Source organism: Melitaea cinxia, chromosome 9 (assembly GCF_905220565.1).
Source record: "Melitaea cinxia chromosome 9, ilMelCinx1.1, whole genome shotgun sequence".
Lineage (NCBI taxonomy): Eukaryota > Metazoa > Arthropoda > Insecta > Lepidoptera > Nymphalidae > Melitaea > Melitaea cinxia.
Window position 1 is genome coordinate 2,959,049 of NC_059402.1, and position 15,709 is coordinate 2,974,757.

General features: G+C 36.3%; 1 protein-coding gene across 2 annotated transcripts in view; it reads right to left on the reverse strand.

The window, feature by feature from the left end:
- The window catches only part of LOC123656245 (CBP80/20-dependent translation initiation factor), a 48,081-nt gene extending 42,450 nt beyond the window's left edge, over positions 1-5,631 (reverse strand). For both annotated transcript variants that reach the window (XM_045591946.1, XM_045591945.1), the window contains exon 1: positions 5,434-5,631. The gene's annotated coding sequence lies outside the window, so the exon portion shown is untranslated. The remainder of the gene's footprint in view (positions 1-5,433) is intronic.
- Between the last annotated feature and the right edge of the window lie 10,078 nt (positions 5,632-15,709).

Below are 15,709 nucleotides of genomic sequence, written 5' to 3' on the forward strand. Positions count from 1 at the left end.
ATATTAAAACCGGGATGTCTGGCGCGAACTTGGCGAGGCCTACGTCCAGCAGTAGGATGCAATAGGCTGAATGATAATACATCCATATGCATTTAGTAAAAAGCGGTTATTTTAATACTACAAACAGACACTTCAATTTTATTTATTTATATAGATAAATGTCATTTGGTTTATTCGTTACTTTGTTTTACGGATTTTCAATTCAGTTGTGTTACAATTATTGAAAAGTCTTGTTATAACTTTATTTTTATTTCCTAAATTCTTTTTAAAATATAAATTTGGGTAATTAATTAATAAGAAGTCTTTAAACTAAGTGTTGATTTTAGTAAAGAATCGATTTTATTAATTGTTTAAAATAAGAAATGTGTATTGTGTGTACTTCGCCTTGTCTTACCTATGTACTTAATTACTTAAAAAAGTGTGTGTGTACTTATGTATGCACGCAAGAAGTTATACTTCATTGGCTAGCTCACTTTACGTTGTTAACTTCATTGTTGAGTAGCTTCAGGGAGTCGATTTTTTTTTGTGACGGTGTGCGTATCGTTAAATTTTACTCTCATCATTTTCCCCTAACACGCCAAAATAAATATAACTTCAAAAATATCGAGTAGGTAGGAGCATAGCTGTTACGTCTCTATCATTTACAATAGTAGCGTCAGGAAATATTTCATCGTATCGCACAATGCAAGAAAAAATAAGTTACCAAAAGCTATGAATAATTACAGTAATTTATATCGCTGGCAACCTCTGCTTCAGGGGTGAGTGACCTCGTTCAATGGCCTGTAGCCACTCGCTAGATATACATTGTTGCCTAACTTATAGTTTACGCGGCTTAACATTAGTTTCCTAACTTATTATAATTAGAAAGAATGTGTAGTTGTACACATTTCTTTCAACTGACTATTAATTTTGTATAAATATCAAAACAAGATGCAAACAGAGGAGCATTGGGAATATGCACTCAAGGTAGTAAGCCCATCAAAAGTCAGATGGGCTATCAACAGCTTTGACTCCTTCAAATCCCCAGGGTTGGACGGGGTCTTCCCGGCACTTCTAAAGTGGGGAAGTAACCGACTGATCCAGAGGCTTACCACTGTTTTGGCGGCCTGTTTAGCTCACAGCTACGTGCCGAGGCAGTGGAGGGAGGTAAAGGTAATCTTCATCCCCAAACCGGGAAAAAGTGACTACTCTGAACCCAAATCCCACAGACCTATAAGTCTTACATCTTTTCTACTGAAGACTCTGGAAAGGCTGTGCGAACGGGATCTGAGAGAAAACGCCCTAGCTACAGTACGCCTACATCCAAACCAACACGCGTACAGCCAAGGTAAATCAACAGAGTCAGCTCTACATGCAGTGGTCAGTAAAATAGAAGAGGCCATTGAAAACAAGGCTATGTGTCTTGGCACCTTCATCGACATAGAAGGAGCCTTTGACAAGACTAACTTCAACAGCATCTCGTCGGCCCTAGTTAAGCACGGGGTACACCCGATGATGATCGACTGGATAGGTAACATGCTCAGAAAAAGAGTCATCAAACTTACATCAACTGAGGCACAACATGCACTGGTAGCCAGAGGATGTCCACAAGGAGGGGTGCTTTCCCCACTACTGTGGAACCTAGTGGTAAACGACCTTATAACCAGACTGAACCAGCACAACTACTTCACGATCGGGTACGCTGATGATATCGCCATCCTAATCAGCGGCAGAGTCAGCAGTACCGTGTGCAGTGTCACACAGCAGGCGCTACGAATTGTGGAGAGATGGTGCATAGATAACGAACTCACCGTCAATCCTGGAAAGACGGAACAGGTAATGTTCACTAACAAACGGCAATTGGGGAGCTACAAACCCCCTAGACTGTTCGGTACGGAGCTACAGTTCAGCTCGGAGGTAAAGTATCTAGGAATTATTCTAGATAGCAAACTGAACTGGAGCAAGCATCTCAACAGCAAAATTGACAAGGCTACAATAGCCTTCTGGCAGTGCCGCAGAATGATAGGTAAGAAATGGGGTCTATCCCCAAAAGTCACTCTGTGGCTGTACCAGTCCGTCATCAGGCCAATTATCAGCTACGGTGCTGTGGTTTGGTGGCCGAGAACCAGACTAATCACCGGAGAAGCAAAACTACAACGACTTCAAAGGCTAGCTTGCATGGCGACTACGGGCTGCATGAGGACTACTCCGACAGCCGCCCTGGAAACCCTACTGAACCTGCCGCCGCTGCACCTGTTTATCCAACAGGAGGCGGGAGCGGCTGCGGTAAGACTCAGGAAGCTAAACCTTTGGAGGAACGTAAAGGTAGCACATACAGGAATACTTGGCGAACTGGCAAACAGGGAACCGCTCGTCGAAGCGGTTACCGACAGGATACCCAAACAGTACGTATTCGACAAAAGATACAGAATACAATTACACGAAGACCCAGGTGAAGGCCTCAACCCTAGGGAGTTAAGAATCTTCACAGACGGGTCGAAAACATCAACAGGTACAGGTTCTGGGGTCTACTCAGAAGACCTGAATATCCACATCTCATCGCCATTAGGAATCCACAACACCGTCTTCCAGGCGGAATGTATGGGAATCATAATGGCAGCAACAGCGATCAAGTCTAGAGAGGTACAGGGTTTTCCAATCCGTATACTTTCCGACAGCAGATCGGTCCTGCAAGCCCTACAGAGCGACATTATGACATCAGGGCTAATATACGAGTGCCATCGAGCTCTGACGAAGGTAAGTGAAACAAACACCATTACCCTTCAATGGATAAAGGGACACAGTGGATCGCGAGGCAATGACGCGGCCGACCGACTGGCGAGGAATGGATCGGAGATGAGGGTCTACGGACCCGAACCCATTCTGCCTCTGCCATTCGGATGGCTGCGCAGCCAGCTGCGACACAACACCAAGGTAATGCACCAAGAATATTGGACAAACCTAACTACCTGCAGGCAGACCAAGGAAGCTCTTCCGACGATCAACCCAGGATTGTCCCGCAAACTTCGCGGTTATGGAAGAGCCCAGCTCCGACTACTGGTCGGGGCGCTTACGGGACATGCCTTGCTTAACAAGCACTTACACAATCTAGGTGTTACAGACAGCCCCCTGTGCAGAGCGTGCCTGGAGGCAGAGGAAACGGCCTCACATATCCTGCTGGAATGCGGTGGTGTGGCGAACTACAGGGCACTACACCTTGGGACACCGAGGTTGCTCCAGGAAGTCGTCGGCAACGTGAAGGGTCTGCTAGGCTTCCTCAAGGAGCTTGGCTGGCACGAATAGTGCCCACCAGCCGATCACGCAAAAAAGGCGCATCAAGACGTCGAGTTGCGGAAAATAGCCCGTGTACAACAACAACAACAACAAGATGCAAATATTGTACTTTTGTTACGAAATTATATATCTGTAACGCAGCTCAGAAATGTCAAACAGGCGAGGCGTTTAAACTTTTTTAGATATTTCGTTTCGTTTATTACAATCTTGTAAATGATCAGAATTTTTTAAGAACATTATCTTAACTATTTAAAGCTTAAACATAGTTTTGTTGAATTATATACTAAATTAAAATTGTACACTGTATTAAATTTGTACACTGTTACACCTCAAAGTAGTAGTGATTATTAGTGCTAGGTCAAACATTTTCCATTTACAGATTGAGTCAGTCAGTCAGTCAGTTCAGCCTATTGTAGTCCACTGCTGGACATGGACCTCCCCAAGTTTGCGCCAGATATTCCGGTTTTCCACAATCCTCATCCAGACTACTCCGGCATTCTTAAGTAGATCGTCGGTCCAGTGGGCCAGAGGACGTCCCACACTGCATTTGCCAAGAGGCGGCCTCCTCTCTCTCCAGGACACGTTTGCTCCAACAGCCATCGGTCCTGCGACACAGATGACCAGCCCACTGCCACTTGAACTTGCTAATTCTGTGGGCTATGTCGGTTACTTTCGTTCTCTCGCGTAGTCATTTCAGTCATTTCTAATCCTATCTTTGAGAGAAACCACAAGCATAGCCCGTTCTGTTGCATGTTGAGCGACTTTAAACTAGTGGAATTAATTGAGTGCATACTTCAAAATTCCCAACACAGGAATACAAAGTGTTTTCCTACATACCTAACTACCTAAAATTGAGCTGTATCTAAATTTAGAGACTAAATAAATAGTAAAACAATGAGACGTTAATTTTTATTTTACTGAATTTTAAGTATTGTATGATAATTATTTTCAGTTTTAAGCTACTGTCAGATCTAGATTAACTATGTATGGGTCGGCGTTAGAAATTTATTTATACAATCACTGCGTACTCTAAACGGTCTTATTAATCACTAAAATGTTCAACAAAAAATGTGTTTTAAAATTCCAGTATAATATTTGGCGCCGGAATTCTGCAGTAATAGACACATCGTTTATCTTTTAAGACTGGCACACACATTCAAATAGCAATGTTAGGACAGACTACTCGCCTGATTTATTTTATGTCAAAGATATTAGGGACATTTAAAATTACTTCCGATTTAAGCCTCTACTAGTACTACTAGTAGCTTATAGCTAGTATTGTTTAGTGATGCTGAAAAACTTTTTTTATCAAAATACGCGGCAGCGACTTAGAAAAAAAAACCCAAATTATTTCTTCTCTTTGACAATTAAATTTTCTAATTAAATTTAGTAATTAATACCTACATCTATCTCGTTGTTAGATAAGTTTAAGTCAAGGTCGTAATTAGCAGGTGAAAACGTAAGTTCGCTTTGTTTGAAAATGTAAAGTAGGGTGACGTAATCCCGTCATGGTTAATGGTTTTGGAAAAAGTTATACCCATTTAAAAAGTAAAACTATTAAACCATTCTTTTACTACAGATATTCTTATGTATAATGTGGTATTAAAAAAAATCTTCAATATCCTATAAAAATTAATTTTATATTTCATATGTTGTTCGATCCTTTCCAAAAGTGACTATTCAAAGAAGGACGCGGCACAACTCAATTTGTATTTAATGGAATTCAACACCCACTATTAAATAGCTCCATTCATTCGTCAATGGATATGGTACATGGACGTGCGCTGTTGTAGAATATCGGTGTCCGGTATTTAGGCCGTCGTTGACGGAAAAGTAGACAACATATTACTTATTATATTTTTTCTTAGACCAATTAGCCCGTAATAAGCGACTCGAGGCGTAGGAGCCGCTCCGCGAGCACTACGATCACTTTCATTTCTCATCGGAGAAAATCGTATAGGAAATAAACACCGCCCGTTGCCGGCGGATTATGGGTCGCGGCGATCTTAAATCCGCGCGTTAAAACTACTCGTCGGGAAAAGCGTAAAACGCATAACCTCTTCCTCGGTGCAGCGGCCGAAAATACACGACCACTATATATAGAACGTAGAAAAGTCGCGTGAACGGTTCTCGTTATCACATCGTAATTAGTTTACTTACCAGAATCTTGCGCGTGCGTATTTCAATGGTCGTTGGCGGATTCGCGTTATTATTTCACTGAAATTATATTCGTTCGCGTCGCCTGTCGCTTGCGCAGATTCCGGTCGTGTGGCGCCCGCCCGGGCGGTGTGCCGACTGACGAGCCGCGCGCGCAACCATTGGGTGGCCAGCTGCCTCTATCCAGAGACACGGCGAACACCGTGTCGAGGAGATCCGCTAGACTCCTCCACTCGCTCCGATAAAAACCTCCACAGCACACCTCTGCTGAAAAACCTTGCCGCCTATTGAAGCAGTGAATCAATGTTTGCTCTACATCAGTGAAATTGCACGGTCGCTGCGTTCGAAACGGCATACTTTGAAATTTATAATGTTCTACGCCTGTGTTTTATTTATGAGAAAAACGAGTTAATTTGTTTAGTTAATTTTTATTTGTTAAAAGTTTAAAAATAGACGCGTGACTGACGTTTGGTGGTGAAAAAACAGTCCCAGATTTATATCTGAATATATTTTACGCTTAGGTACTTGTAACACTTTTTACTGTTTATGTACCTACAAGCATTGAGTTAATATTACTAGTACGTAGTACATATATCTCAATGCCTACAAGTTAGGTATAAACTATTGATATATTATTATTATTATTACTTGAAGAATCTCGCTCAATTAACTTCTTAGATATTGTAAAATATAATTTCCAAAAAATCAGAACGAATAATGAGTAACGTTACAAATATACCTAATATCTAAAGATAGTTAGTTGAGAGAATGTGTGTTTTGGTTAAAATTATTCATTCGTACGGATTAGATGACGTCTATCTCTTACTGATGATGAATATTCCTTCCGCTCAAATTAATATGAATAAATCTGATAGAGATCAGAGTTTAAATTTACATGTTAATAACATTAATCAGAGTGGAAAGCTAATAACAACACAATATTTAAATTTTTAACAAATTTAAATCATATGCGCGATGATTATCGATATATTAATAGAGTCACAGGGTGCTGTTATATAGCCTATACTTAATCCTGGGAGTAATTGGGGATAGGGTCGGCAACGCGCTTGCGATGCTTCTGGTGTTGCAGACATCTTTAAGCTACTAGTAATCGCTTACAAACAGGTGAGCCCTGCGCTTGTTTGCTGACCTAGTTATATAAAAAAATATGCTTACAATTTTTTTAACGCAGATTAATTGAAATTACCACGTCCAAAAAAACTTTACAATTCAATTGTAGTACCTACCTAATAGTACAGACAGTATGTAGAAATAGGTATAAAACTTATAGACAGGCATTTGAACTGTCCGTTCCTATATGTAAAAATCATTAATCACACTCCGTAACACCTTGTTACGTCCCATTGTTGGGTTAAACCTTTTCTGCCGATAAGGCAAAGAAGGTTAATCTTCATAGAAAACTTTATCGACGAACAAATTAAAAATTTTAAGCTATAAAATGTCATATCATCATCAGATAAGAAATTAATAAAAATAAATATTTTTGGAATCTCGGAAATAACGCGAGTATGGTTTCATATATTTTTTTATAAGGTATCATGTTACAGGAATTACGCTTATAAGCGCATCGTTAATCCAATTTCCGCGGAGTAAAACTTAAACCACAGCTAAAGACGGTATCAGTAATACTTTGTCAAAGATATTCTTTGTTTTTGAAACAGACCAATAAGCTCAAATTGAAGAATTAGAAATGCGATTCGTCACTTTACTTCATTACCTAACTCAATCTATATATTCTCTATAGTCCAGTCATTTGACCTATAAAGTGGCTAACTTATAAATTAAATGGAATATGCTGTAAGTTTGTATATGCATTTATTTTGATTCTCTAAATATTATCAAGTCTCATAAGGTGAAAATTTAAAGGTCGCAAAAATCATTTTTTTTATATATATTTTCTCCCTAATTTACAGTGTTAAATTCTCAAAATCTTTTATTTGATTAACTATTAATAAAATAGAGCGCAAAATCTGACGACAGTACATATTTATTTATATACAGACAAAAATTGTAAAAAAATGTTATTTTGGTATATGTACCGTGTATACATCCATATGGATTTAGTAAAGAGCTCTTATTTCAATATTACAAACAGACACTGCAATTTTATTTATTTTTACAGATATAGATGGAACATTTATATGTTGAGTAACAAAACTAGAGGTTTATACCAAATTTCAGTTTCAGCTTACTGCGTTTCATTACGAGGTGAAACCTTATCGTGACGGAACTAAAAGGTGTTTTTTAATGTCGTAATCTTTAAAACTCATTCAGATAAAAAAAATATTAATATTAAGCAGAAGTCGTAAGAGGCTGTGTGATTGTTATACTGATTTTTGTAGAGATCATTTCAAAACAGGCGAACATACAGTTGCAAATTAATACAATTCAGCCTGTAACATCCCATCCCATGCTGGACATAGGCCTCTTTCTGCTTGTAGAAGGATTGAACTTAATCCACCACGCTGCTCCACGGTAGGTTGGCGGATATGTTACTATGAGTCACAATCGCTATCAGGCATTTATGATAACAACCGGGACCGACCACTTTACGTGCTCTCCGGGGCACTATGGGGAGATCCACAAAGACAGACATCCAAACCGGAAAGAAATATTTGTACAAATACAAATATCCATTCCGAGCGGGAGTCGAACCCGCAAACCGTCGGTGTTTTAAGCGACTACACGCACCACTACACCAGAGCAGTTGTTGCAAATTAATAAACAACTTCATTTTATAACTTGTACGTTAAGTTATATGTATTATCCATTAACTGGTGGTCAGCGTTCTCAATAAAGCTCCGAACCTTCTCCTACATAGCGAAAGAGGCCTAGGCCCAGCAGAAGGTTGTTACAGTGTTAATCAATCAACCAACAGTAATATTTGCTCGTCTTTGAGTATACTTTTTCGTTTTAATATAAAAAGTATACTTTAATATATGCCGTGTGGTGTCGGCCGAGTAGAATAGCATCACCCCCTATCTTCCCGTGGGGGTCGTAAACGGCGACCGAAGGATAAATCTGGCTCAAAATCATCAGGGTCCTGGAGAAGGAAAACTTCATTTGAAACTCGGAATGTGGCATAGCTCCTGCAGACGAACTGGCTCCACACGTATCAACTTGTCGTTCCTGTGAGCCTAGCCAGTGAGGTCGAGAGGGTGGCGCAGAGCTTAGGCAACTCTGCGTTTTCCTGAAGAGTGTCCTAGGCGACACAGTGTCTGTCTAACACTGTCTAAATCGTCTTCAATAGACGGACTAAGGCCAATGATGATGACTTCGATATAATAGAAAATAAAAAAACCAGTAATATGAATAAATTGTCTATTTATTTAATAAAACTTGTAATCTAATTATAAAATATAATACGGGCAAAAAGTTTTAAAACAAACATGTTACCTCTCTTACGGTGTTGATAAGCTACAAATTATTTTTACGTAATTATAACAAAACAGATAAACTAATGTGTCAAAATATGTGAATTTTATTTAAATAACATAAAAATTATTATGTAAACTAAATAATACAATAATTTACATTCCTACGTAGTTCAAATTAGGATCTACGTGGAAATAGTAAAGTTATTTCAACCTTTTGTTAACTAAAATAAAAATTGTAATTATATTTTGCCAGTGATCACAATCAACTTTCATTTGAAATCGTATATTTAGGAATCAGGCTATTTCCAGCAGTTATTGATTCTAATAACGTGCAAAGGAAGTATACAAAGGAAGATTGTAGATAAGTTAGGACAAGGTTTAGTTTCATATTATCACTGCTATTCTTTTTGATTTTTTTTAAACATTTTATATATGATATTTGATAGTTAATGAATAAAGTAAAATGTTGATTTCTACTCTAGAAAGTTATGTAGGTATTTAAAATAATATGTTTAAAAAAACAATTCGTTTCGTTAATTTTGACTTTTTTATCTTGTAATATTGCTTAAGTATTTTGACAAATTGCAGCTGTGGTACAACTTGGTGGGGGATAACAGACAAAAATTATACATATGACACATACATGACATTTTGAACCTATTCTTAAACTGAAATGTACTTATGACGATATTAATATAATTAAAATATGTGTATTGGCTGTGCTGGCTGTTTTATTAAATAAATTAATATTTCGGAATGTCTGCTAGAAGACACATTAAATAAAATTACCTACTTAATTTTAAATTAATGTAAAAATAAGTAAAATAAATAACTAATCACCTTTCTTCACTTTGGTGGTCTGCTCTGTATTTAATACAAAAATATAGCGTTATATTTTACATACATATCTATAAAGTTCCTATCTAATAACTATTCGATACGCCTGTGATGTGAGTGCCTTTCCAGTTCAAAGATCTATTTTTTCTTTAACGAATTTCTCAGAATATAATAACAACACTGTGTACATGTAGTTTTAATAAAATTATAAAAATCTAAAAAAAGTTGTTTGTAAAATGATAGTGGGACAGAGAATTAAAATATGTATATATATTTATTTAGTTGAAACCGGCAATATGTATTTTAAAACATACATACAATTTATAGCAATCATTTATTTAATGTTACGAACATTTGAAACCGAAATAATGCCAAAATCATCTATATTTATGGAGTTAAGGGGAAAGGGTACCGGCTCTTTCTCCATACAAACGTAGTCGACTGTTTTCTCCCTGGATAATGACACTAGATCAAATATTTTTGTGACATAGAACTCTTTGCTGCCATGACCATGCCCCTATGTTTTGATTTTTTTCATATTCTTATTATCATAGGAATTACGAGACTTCAAAAACTCGAAATATTGCATAATTTTTTGTACATTTTCAGACACTCATTAAAAAATATACATGCATATTTTCAAAAAAATGAGAACATAGGGGCATAGCCGAAGTCTTCTTTTATTTTCTAAAAAAAAATTAAAACAAAATTGCCATGTTTCGAGGAGAAAACAGTCGACTACGAAACACTGTTTTGGTCAAAAATTATCTACCTAAAACGGTCTGAGCTGCAGTTGTCCCTTTCTTGCTTTTTGGGGGATAGGTCTGGGGGAGGGAAGGGTCAAAGCAATACGTATATACAACAGCGAAGTGATGCCTCATAGTCGATAATTATATCGATACACTAGTGATGTAATTTTTAGTCGATATTTTCTAAAATTCGTATTAAGAAAATTAAATAATTTCTCTTTTCATAACTACAATAAAACCATATTTGTATATCCGTTTTTTATTGTAACACTGTGCAAACCTGGGCTAACGAAGGGTTTCACTAAGAAATAACAATGATAATTATGGTAAATAACTGTGTTGTTTGTTTTTGGTATCAAATTAAAGGGCTCAATACAAGGATTTCAAAAAAGTATATTATGATTATTATTACCGTAATACTAATAAAAAATACAATAAGAAAGTTTAAAAAATTAGCACTCTGCTCTTTCCTATGCCTATGCCAAGCAAGCTGTGAGCCGCGCTTCTTCCTCGCCTCCTAGGCGAAAAACAACTTCGGGGTTTACTCTTTCCAATATATTTTTTTTTATCAATTTCGGAATACCCTGTAAAAAGTTATGCATGGTCAAACATAAATAAATATAGGTAGGTGGCGACTTTAGAACCTCCTCTGTTTTTTTTTCATCGGTAAAAAATCGCTTAGTTGTTTTCTTGACATTACTGAGGAGCAGATTATTAAATTTGGTCGAATCTATGTACCTATGCGATTCGTATTTGGACTTCGCAAATAGAATCATATTTCTGAATTGCGTAAAAAACTCAAGTGGCACCACTGGCGTAGCATTCCTTGGAACCCCGGGAACCTTAGGGCCCTGTATCAAAATTAGTGGGGGGGCAGGCAAATGATGGGTAAAGATTTCTCACAAAAAAATGCTTGCATTGAATTAAAATAAATATTTATTGATTATAAGTTATTACTTCCTCCTAAAATAGACAATAGTTAGTTAACAAGTCAATCAGTCAATAGTTCCTGTTCCATCGAAATCCTTAGGTAATTTTTTATCAGTTTTAGTTTTGAAAAACATCAAGTTAATACCTCCGAAAAACTGGATGCAAGGCTATTGAATTTTATCAGTAATAATTCCATGAGTTCTTTAATGGAATGAATGTTTTGAATTTCGGATTTTAAGCTAATTTAAAGAGCTTGTAGTCCCAAGCTGGAGAGTTATTAGCCTTGACCTGCAGCAATAGATGCGGGGGATCGTTCGCTTCAGCCTGTGAGGCCAATACTATTAGTGAATTCCTATGAATCTTCCGCATCTATATGGGGGATTCACAGGCGCATAACCTGAAGAAGAGATTCAACGCTGCCTCCAGGTCTTACAGGTAGTAAATCGCTAGGGCAAAGTTCAAACACATCAGAATTGGCGAGAGACTATTGGGCTTTCCAAATGGAACCCGGGCCTTTTGTTTCTTACAAAAGCTGTCGAAGGTAACTTTTTTTAGTCTACACTTCCATCATTGCGCGAACCTGAAGGCTCTCTGGCACATTATGCGAAAAAGTAAGCGAAAATTCTTTGCACTCTTTTTGCGTCGAATTCAACTCTTGAAGATGAGGGAAAAGCACCATCGAGCATTCCACGGTGCGAGCACGCGATGCGTAATGTGCACTATGAGAAGTGTCGTTTGTCGTGTTCTGCATTCTTTCGATGTCAAGAAGTCTAGTGGTGCTAAATGTATCCACCAGTGGTTTGCAACGAAAGTGCGAGCTTCGTGCATTTCTTCTTTCCGCGCATATTCAAAGTGTGGAATGACCTTGCTAAAATTTGGAGGTTTTCAAGCGTCTAGTGTCTACATCTTTTCTCTAAAGGCCATGGGCGACGGTAGCCGTTATAAATCAGATGGCTTCGTCTGCTTGTGTGCTCCATTCCTATATAAAAAAAGATTAATTCATTGTTCATAATGATTAACTGAATCCCGAAATAAACGATACAGAATGTTATCAACAATTGGGCGCACGCTTGACTCGGATAAAAGGGGATTGCTTTTCAGACTTCAGTCATTTCTGAAGTGAAAACTCTATAGGTATGTATGACAGTTTTTTTATTCTTTTTTCCAGGAAGCACAAGATTAAGTGGCATTATGGATAACATTTTACTAATTTTTGCTTACACACCTTAGGGGCCCTGTAAAAAGGGGGCCCCGTATCATTGATACGGCTGATACGGCAGTAGTTACGCCCTGAGTGGCACCCAATTCCCTACTGCGGGAATACGTATATTCTCAACTTACTTTACTCTATTCTTTTTAACCCTGTTGTACCTGCTTATCTTCATTACAGCCTATACAGTCCACTGCTGGACATAGGCCTCCACAAGTTCACGCCAAAAATAACGTGAACTCATGTGTTTTGCCCATAGTCACCACGCTGGGCAGGCGGGTTGGTGACCGCAGTACTAGCTTTGTCGCACCGAAGACGCCTGCCTGACCTGCTTATCTAAAGTGACGATTTAAATTTCTTAGTGATTCCAATGAACGCAGTCTTCGTTCTGAGGAAAGCTCTTCTTTCTTGAATTTCCCTCTCACTCCTCTTTCTTTTAAACTAAATCTTTCACTGTTCAAGCTTGTCGACTTAGGAATTCTATAGACCAACTTTCCAAAAAAGGAGGAAGCTCTCAATTTAACTGTATTTTTATGTATGTTACTTCAGAACTTTTGACTAAGTGGACCGATTTCAACAATTTTTTTTAATCGAAAGGTGTTGTGTGTCATTTGGTCTCACTTAAGTTTATTTGAGATCTAACAACAACTTTTCGAGTTATATAAATAATACGTTTTTACTTGACTATTTTTTCGTCGACCTACGTTGTATTATACCGCATAACTTTTTACTGGGTGTACCGATTTTGATGATTTTCAATTTAATCGAAAGCTGATGTTTATCTTGTAGTCAAATTTAAATTTCATCGAGATCTGATAACAACTTTTTGATTAATCTTTAATAACGCATATTTACTTGACTATATTTTCGTCTACCTTTGTTGTGTTACATGTCGATGTAATTGAAGTCGGCCTTTTTTCCTTTGCGTACAAGTCGAACTCGGTCCACCCAGTCAAAGGTTCTGAAGTAACATATATACAAAAAAAAGAAAAAGAAAAATACAGTCGAATTAAGAACCTCCTCCTTTTTTGGAAGTCGGTTAAAAATCAATCTGATACGTATTATTATTTTCTGTTGGTGTACAATAAAGTGTATTGTTATGTTATGTCATGTTAATCAACCACTCTTTAAAAAAATTCAATCGATTATGTAATTTGCCTAACTAAAAAAACATAAATAAAATAATAATTGAAAAAGTCGCCTTCATGATTTTTGTAAGTGCAGTACATAATGTGTGAAATTGGTGTGATTTATTTAGCTATCTTTGAGTAATTATTGAATTTTTATCTTGTTCCAGCCTTTTCAATTGACTTTCTAATAGTTGTTCTTCACGCAGGCGGCTTTTCTTGTTTTTTTTTTTTTTTAATTATAATATTATTTTTAACCATTGTTATATCGCCGCAATTGTATGTTAATTAATACATATAACCTATACCTATGTATTAATAACTGCGACAAACATGAGACATTACAAATTATATAGGTACTAAGACAAACATTTTATACTATGTATGTACTACATTACATATCTATACTATACTTACACTTATACTATGTACTACATGTATACACTATAATTATGTATGTATTTCATTACCCATTCTTACACACACCTCAACCATGTAATTACATAGGTACCTAATTCATAAATAAAGTACCTAAGTATTTCGATAATTACCCACAAAAATATAGACATGTATCAAGTCACAAAGTATCCAAGTCAAAATAATAAAACATAATAATAAGTAGTTTACGAAATTAAATAATAGTAAGCCGAGTCACAGCAATACGATGCAGAACAAATTCAATAAAACAAGCCAAATTCAGAAAAATAGCACTATGCGCTATATGTACTCGTAGTCAATCACAAACGAAAGATGCGAATACTAAAATATCGTCAACAATTAATAGCTGAATAGCCGGCGCACGCACACTAACAACACGACAGTCACACATAGAAAAAACGGAGCGGAGATGGCGCGGGGCGCGGTAGCGGCATGCAGCGCGACAGAAACATTTTATTCAAATACCTATTCTTGAAAAGTCTCTTCGGTACCCTTTCCTTTTAATTTTACAGATATATCTTGTGGAACGTAATTAACAATATGTACCGGCGTCCTTTTATTTTTACAAATTAAACAATACAATACATCTAAAAGTAGCAGTCAAATTTTTTTCAATTTAAAGAAGCTTTTTTATTATTTTTTTATAAAAAAATTAATAGTTTTATTATTTAAGTAAACTATTTATTACTAAACAAATTATTACTTTTTTTAAGATAAAATTAAATTTTAAGTCCATATTAATTTTAACAGATATTTTAATATAAAGTAACATCATTATCAAACAGTACCGTTGTTACAAAGTTATTTTATACAAATTATTCGCTCCTAATTTTATTTTTCTTATGTAATTATTTTATAATTGTTTACACTTTACCGAAGTCATATTATCATTTTTTAACAGTCAAGCTTTACAAATACATCATTTTATATTTTTGTTGTACGTATTTTTACATTTACAGAACCTAAAATCCTTAATTACTTTAATACGATACAGTGAAGCTTTAAACACGTTTGCCATATCACATGTTGTGTAATTATATGTATGTATACTTTTTTGTCTTAAATATTTAATACTAATTAGGAATTAAGGTTGGGTTATGCTAGGAATCACGAATGCGTTTTGAAAATTTGCAGCATTTAGAATGAGTTGCATGACTTTAAGAGTTTTGTGTACTACTACAAAGTCACGAATTAATCAGATAGTCCAATAAACAAACTAAACATATTTCATTGTTTTTCGAAATAGAATCAATTAACGAAATATTACAACTAAAAAGTAACGAACCATATCAAAATTTATTATTGTCTATTTGTGTTAAGAAAATAGAACCTCCTGTTACTCGGCTTGAGTCTTGACCAACTAAATAGTAGTAAATTAGAACTCCTGTTTGAAGGCCTTACTTTATGATTTTTTATTTTAATCTTATTGGTTGAGGATCGGCGGAACTGAGTGATAGCGATGTGTTTCTTTTTTCTTAAGTGAATGGTATAATTTATATTAATATATATTATAATTATAATGAAACAACTTTTTCGGATTTTATCGCGGATTATTTAATTTTTTTATGCCCGACGTTTCGGAAACTTTAC